The sequence below is a fragment of the Taeniopygia guttata genome, chromosome 3 (genome assembly GCF_048771995.1).
Source record: "Taeniopygia guttata chromosome 3, bTaeGut7.mat, whole genome shotgun sequence".
NCBI lineage: Eukaryota > Metazoa > Chordata > Aves > Passeriformes > Estrildidae > Taeniopygia > Taeniopygia guttata.
In genome coordinates, this window is record NC_133027.1 from 27,062,672 (window position 1) to 27,069,895 (window position 7,224).

The 7,224-nt window shown below is 37.8% G+C and overlaps 1 protein-coding gene across 3 annotated transcripts in view; it reads right to left on the reverse strand.

The window, feature by feature from the left end:
- The window catches only part of KHDRBS2 (KH RNA binding domain containing, signal transduction associated 2), a 459,539-nt gene that overhangs the window by 107,407 nt on the left and 344,908 nt on the right, over positions 1 to 7,224 (reverse strand). The gene's annotated exons all lie outside the window — the stretch shown is intronic.

The window sequence follows — 7,224 nt, forward strand, 5'->3', positions numbered from 1 at the left end:
TGTGAAATAGTTTACATCCAATATAGAATCAGACCAACAGATTTAGAGAAGCATGCTAGATGAGGAAATTATATTGGGCCTCTCTGTGTAAGCTCTGTGGAGTGTTATGTGCTTTTCAGATCACCCATTTCTGTGACAGCATTGACTTGCCACCTGTGGCAGAGGATGTATCTCAAATGGTCCTTAAATCTAACTCTTCACAGAAAAAAAGATTGTGGATAGCAATTTTCAGTTAAAAAAAAGAAAATTAAAATCTTGCTTTTTCGTTTTTTTAAGAACAACATTCAAAGGAGAGAGAAGAAATATAAATCAATGAAAAGCAGAATCATAATCATTGCTTATTGTATATATCTTGACAGCAGTAAAGAGAAAAGCAATGCATGTCTTCCTAATGTGAGAAGCAGAAGAATCAAAGACATGCTATTTCAGATTACTGATGCTGTACATTGTACTGACTGAGAAACCCTTCCATGTTTCACTGAAAGTAGAAGGAGATTAGCATTTCTCATGAGTGGGTGTGGAATCCCCTAGCCATCCAGCACCATCTTTTGCTCTCCCAAGTGATCTTTTCCTACATAGAAATAGAGAACAGTGTGCTCTAATCCAGTTCAAGTAGAAGGTATTGTAGGTGGTAATGATCCTACAGGTTCCAGTACAGAGATCTACGTGGGCCCGACTGTTGCCTCCTGAAGCCTCAGTTGTGGTTGATGGTTGAGAGTAGAGAGGCAGCACACTGACTTGCAGTATTAGCAAAAAGCTCAATTATTTTATGGAAGTAGAATATAGTCCATGGGTTCACTCAAGAAGTGTTGGACATTTCCAGGTTTAGAAGAGAAAGCTTGTATTGTTTGTTTATACTGGTTGGTTTGTCAGCCTTGGTCTCCAAAATTTTCATCCTGTCACCAGTGCATAAAAATCACAAAATTATTTATTTACTCATGCAATTAATTTCATATACTGCCACATCTTGTCTACTGGTATTATAATAATAAATCTGTTATTCTGCTCAAGATGCATCCCTAGCTCAAAAGAACAGTGACATTATATTTCACTGGCTATTCCAGCAGAAAACATAAGGCATAACATGTGAAATTTTTATGCTTTCTGAAATATGTTAACTATAGCTGCATTCTGGATTTCATTCCACACACTACACAGGCTAGCTCTACTATGCTTTTCAGAGAAAATAAAGCAGACAATTGCTTGCTTCTGAACTACAAAATATGAATGCAGTGCTTATTTTTGCTCTCATTATTCATCCCAGGAGTAAAAGGAAACTCTTCAATTCGTTGCTGAAGTGTGCTAGATGTTTGTTTACTTTGATCAGGTGAAAAGATGATATTTCAAAAGCGTGTACCCATATATTCTAATTTTGTAGAATTTCTGATGCTGAAAGACTCTGTATTTGCTTTGGGGATAAAGTAAATCATACACTTTTGGCATGGCTGTTTATCATTCATGCAGTATCCTATTGTTAGAATTCCCCGAACCAAGTAAGGGTTTATAACTGCTTATATAAGACTGCTTGTCAGAGTCCTCAATATAGCATAAGAATATGTTATGGTTGTGAATACTTAATACATTAGTTTCTGAATCTTATTATGGGGTGAATGTTTTAAATGTTTTTTTCTTTCATCTTCTTCAGCTGTGTCAGTAGTAATTTCCAGTTTATTTTTTAGGAGATATTAGACAATCTACTCAGCCAAGACACAGTGAAGTTAATTCTCATTCTAAATGCAAAGTATTTTAAAATCAATTTCAGTGTTTTCATATGGAGAAAAAATAGAAGCATAGCAATACCAGACACTTTAAAAATGTAAAACTTCATATAAAAATTTTAAAGTGCATCCTTATATTTAGACACAAAATATCTGTTTAAGAAACTAAATCCCCCAAATACATAAGAAGGGCAAAACCAGCTGTGTAATGAGTATAAGAAACTGTGGCAATATTTCAAGGTCAAGTCTATTGCAATTTGTAAATCTATCATACCTCTTAAAAGTTGCACTTTCTCTTTTATTCTCAGTCTGTGTTTATTGTGTCAAATAGCTCATGAATACTCAAGAAAATTGAGTTTGACAATTGTGAAGAAAGCTATAGCAAGGAGGTGCCTTTTACGTGCTATGGCATAGCTGTACACTTACTGATTCATAGAACATATCATAGAATGGTTTGGGTTGGAAGAGACCTTAAAAATAATCAAATTCCAACCCTCATACAGTGGGCAGGGACACCTTCCCCTAGACCATGTGCTGAGAGCCCCATCCAATCTGGCCTTGAACACTTCCAGGGATGGGGCATCCACAACTTCCTTGAGCAACCTGTTCCAGTTCCTCACCACGCTCACAATAAAGAATTTCTTCTCTATAGTCTTACGGATCGAGTTGGAGCTTCAGACAAGCCCTGCCAAAAGCTAAAATTTTTGGCAGCATCTTGTATCTAGGTGGCCCACACCTAATATCATTCCAGTTTGCAAATTCTGAGCATGGCAGATCAGGTCTAGTATAAAATGAGTTATTTATTGAATAGACAGGAGATATCAGAGAAGAGGTTTTAAACAGAGTTATTTACCCCACAGTATAAAACACAAGAACTACTAGCAGATTACATAAAACAGTGTGTTATCAAGGTATCTATATTATAGCTAGGAAAGAAATAGTACAGATTAGAAGTCCACGTAACTTACCACTGAAATGATGGTAGTGTACACAGAGTCCTTTAACTCAACCCTCGAGGGAATAACCACAAAATTGGTTTCCCAAGAGACCCCCGCACAGATTCCCAGGGAACATACAGAAGATTTGTGCTTTATGAAAATTTGGCTTTTATAGTTTGTAGAATGAAGTGTCTGTCGGTCAGAAATTCCAGCTATCTTTCCACATCTTCTTCGACAGATGTTTACTGTCAGCTGAAAACATCAATTCCATGGCACTGAAATAACTCACTACAAGACAAACTGGTTTGATTGAGTTATTTCACCAAGGCTTATGTGAGGCTTGCGAGAGTGAGATGCCCTGAGTTATTTCACTAGCTAACAAGCAACAGAGAAGCTTTCCTGAGGGGGAGGTGGGCGGGGTGAGATAATTTATTATATCTAATCTAAACCTACCTTCTCTCAGTTTAAAGCCATTCCCCCTTGTTCTGTCACTAATGCCCTTGTAAAAAAGTCTCTTTGCTTTCTTGTAGGCCCGTTCAAAATACTGGAACCTTGCTAGATGTCTCCTGGATCCTTCTCTACTCCAAGCATAACAGCCCCAACTCTCTTAGCCTGTCTTCACTGGAGAGGTACTCCAGCCCTCTGATCATCTTTGTGGCCTCCTCTGGACCTGTTCCAACAGGTCCATGTCTTTCTGGTGCTGAGGACACCAGAGCTGGACACAGCACTCCAGATGAAGTCTCATGAGGGCAGAGTAGAGAGGCAGAATCACCTCCCTTGACCTGCTGGCTGCTCCTCTTTTGATGAAGTCCAGGATGCTTTTGGCTTTCTGGACTGTGAGTGCACATTGCTGGCTCACATTTCACTTCTTGTCCACCAGTGCCCCAAGTTCTTCTCCTCAAAGATGTTCTCAACACCTTCTCCAGCCAGCCTATACTTGTGCTGGGCATTGCCCCACCCCCATGCAGGACCTTGCAGATGGTCTTGATTAACTTCATGAGGTTCTCACAGCCCCACCTCTCAAGCCTGTCCAGGGCACTGAATGTTTTCCCTTCCCTCCAGCCTGTCAGCCACATCACATCAGCTTGAGGTTGTCAGCAGACTGCTACAGGTGCACTTGATCCCACGGTCTATGTCACTGACAAAGGTGTCAAACAGCATCAGTACCAACCTTTGGGGGATTCCAGCCATCACTGCTATCCGCCTGGACATTGAGTAGTTGATTACAACACCTTAAGTGCAACCATCCAGCCAATTCTTTGTCCGTCTGTTAAATCCATGTCTCTCCAATTAGAGACAAAGATGTTTGACACTGAGGAACAGTGTCAAATGCTTTGCATAAATTTAGATGAGGTTTAATTAAAATTAAAACACGGCCCATCCTCACTTTTTATAGTTTTAAACCCAGTCTCCTCATAGGTGCTTATAAGCAAGACACTTTTTTTCTTAATCCACTTGTTTTCAGTTGAGGAGATTCCATAACATATACATGTCATGGAACAAAAGGAGAATTATACAGGAGCTGCAGTCCTAACTAACTTCATTCTCTCCAATGCGTTACATTATCTGTTCACACATGGGGTTAGAGTGGTTGTCATAGCCTTACATGTCCCCTCCTCATCTGTTTGCTGTGTTACTAATGTTGCCTGAATTGGTTTTTGTTTTGTTGTTTAAGCATCATGTTTAGACACACTGTATTTACTTCTCATTTGATTGCATGCTATTGCATACTTGGAAGAGTCAAGTCTTGAAATCATTGAGAATTCAGAGAATGTCACAAAAAATTCTCTTTCTGTTTCATGGAAAATGCTGTGCTATACTGTTTTAGTGAAAATTTCTGAAGTATGAACAAGTTATTCAGACTGAATTTTCTCCAAATCTATGCTTTGACCGAAGAGGCTGTAAATGAGATGTGATTTTTCTATCTGAAATATTTTAAAGGTTTTTTTTAAAGTCTATGACACCTGTACACCCCTGTCATGATAACTGAAGTACACTCAACGAATAAGAATGTTAGGTAACCATCTGGCAAGAATATTTCTAGGTTTTGTGTCTATATAGAATTGATCAAGAGTATCTTCAAAAACCAGTGTGGAAGGAAGAAGAGCAGAAGATTCACTGGCTCAGATTAGCAGAGTAGAGGGTGCCAGTGAGCCACAGACAGACCATACTGAATTCAGTACAAAGGTGAGCTCCGATAGTGGCTGGTAGCAGAAGCACACGGACAGTATCTAAATGATGGCAGACACAAAAGGATCTTTCTCTCAGTCCACTTGATTCTGACAAAACTGAGTGTCACTACCTCCCTAAAGGAATGATTTATGGTTGCTGGGTAAAGGTGGCTTTCTGATAGTAACAGAGAAATTCTGTTTGATTCCTTCTCAGCACCAGAGCTACAGTGATGCTTCAGCATCACAGCGAGTTCAACATTTACCCAGACCTGCAGCATTCATTCCTATCTGCAGGTAGTGCCACGAATCAAATAGAATTATTTGGCTGATACCAAAGATGAGACAGGCTTTTTAGGCTAGTACTGTAATAGCAAAAGGAATTCTATGTGCAGCTCTCTTCCTCGTTCTTCAGAACCTAACTGAATTACAGATCTTTGAGGAGATATTTTAAGGGGTTTTGTACAGTGTGTACTGTTGGCATTGAAGTGGCTTTAATGCAGAGAAAAGCTTTAAAGATTTTTCTGATTTTTTAAATAAAACAGAATCCAGCAGTTCTTTGTGAGGATAATTACATGGAGAGGGTTGTCTGAAGTGTGTTTCAGAGAAAGAAAATACTCCTCAGATAACACTTTATGGTCTGCAGGTTTTGGAACTTTTAGCTTCTCTGAGTGAGATGCTTTAATCAGAAATAGGATTATGTAAACCCAGTGCTTCAAAGATCCCATTTTTAATACACAGAAAGAAATTATTCTGTTTAATGTTTAAGATTACCAAAAATATGAACATTACTCAAAAAACGTAGTCTTACAGACCTTCCTTTTCTTGAGAGAATAAAAGTACATTTGGTCAGATTTTACTGAGCATTGTTACAAAGTTTTCATGATCCATGGAACTGCAAAGGAGTAGAGAAGTGACTTAAACCACTGATAGCACCATTAGTCATTTATTTGACTTGGGATAAGAAATAAGATGAAGTAAAATTAGGTCTTTCTTTTAATAATACCCAAGTGACAATGCTCAGGACATAACTAAGCTACTCAAGAAAAGAGGATGCCTGTTAGAGCACAGGAATGTAAGAGTCCAAAAAGTGCTCAAAAGAAAAAAAAAAATTTACTATTAAAGGCAAAAGATTTTATGTAACATTATTAAGAAAATTTGAACATTATTGCTTGTTACATAGTGAAAATGTGAATGAATGTTTCAAACAAAAATTGTAGCCATGGTGTTTCACAAATTAAAGAATGAAATGAATTATTTTTTTTTCCTGTAAGAAAACATTAGCCCTAAACATGTGGTGTTAACAGCGCATTTCAGCTCTGATCTGCTACAATTAGAGCTTCTGCAGGTCTTGTGCATCCTAATGGCTGAGAAATTGAGATATAATGAAAAATTGGTGTATATGAATGAAAAAATTCAAGCAGTTTTGGGGGAGGTAGATGCATTTAATTTAATTTTTTTTCTTGTGATGAATTAAAAGCCATCTAAACCACCATAAGATTGTCTGCTTATTATTCTGGACATTCAAATGATGAAGAGATTCAGTTGCAAAAAGTCTTGTGCTTAAAAGAAAATTATTCCATAAGATCAAAATGATGTAGTGTCTGTCTCCACCTTCTGCTGATCATGAATCTGGCTTGCTAGAACTAATTGATTAATAACTGCTACAGGTTTAGATGTAATATCAAAATAATGCTTTGGTCATTCCAGATGATGAAAATAATTGGAATTGCTGATGTACTGACTGATAATTCAGACTAGGTTGGCCTTTTGTGTTGGTATCACTGATCAGGATAGAATTTTTACTGGTAGCTGTTAGGACATCTATTTATTACAGTGTTTTTATATAAAAAATAAATGTGTGTTGAAGCTAATAACTTCAGTCTCCTTAATGTCAGGCAGACTTGGCAGCGATTGAGATATGAAGGAAAGGGGAAAGGAACTAGAAAGTATCTGAGTAGTATCTGCATCATACCAATGTTGACTGTACTCATCTCCTTCCTCCTCACACCACAGAGCATTGCTGGCTAACATCGGGCAGTTATTTCCAGGCTGGGGCACAAAGACCTGCCATGGGTAAACATTAGAAAGAGCCAGTGATGTGATGGGCTCTAAAGAGTTGGAGTTACCTGAACTGACATTAGTCCATTGAATTAAAATATTGTGCTAAACTCTCAAGAGAAACACTAAGTGGTTAATTTTAAGTATGCTGTTTCAGAAGATGGCATTTGTAAACAAATGTGATACCATTTCATATACAAACATTGTATCTCCTAAAATGGCAGGCTTTGTGACTAAATCAGACTGAATTTAGTATCTTCTGCTCAAGCATCAGGAGGAATTATCTTTATTTCAGATCTTGTGATATTTGGAGATCAGAAAAGAGGAACTGAAAATACT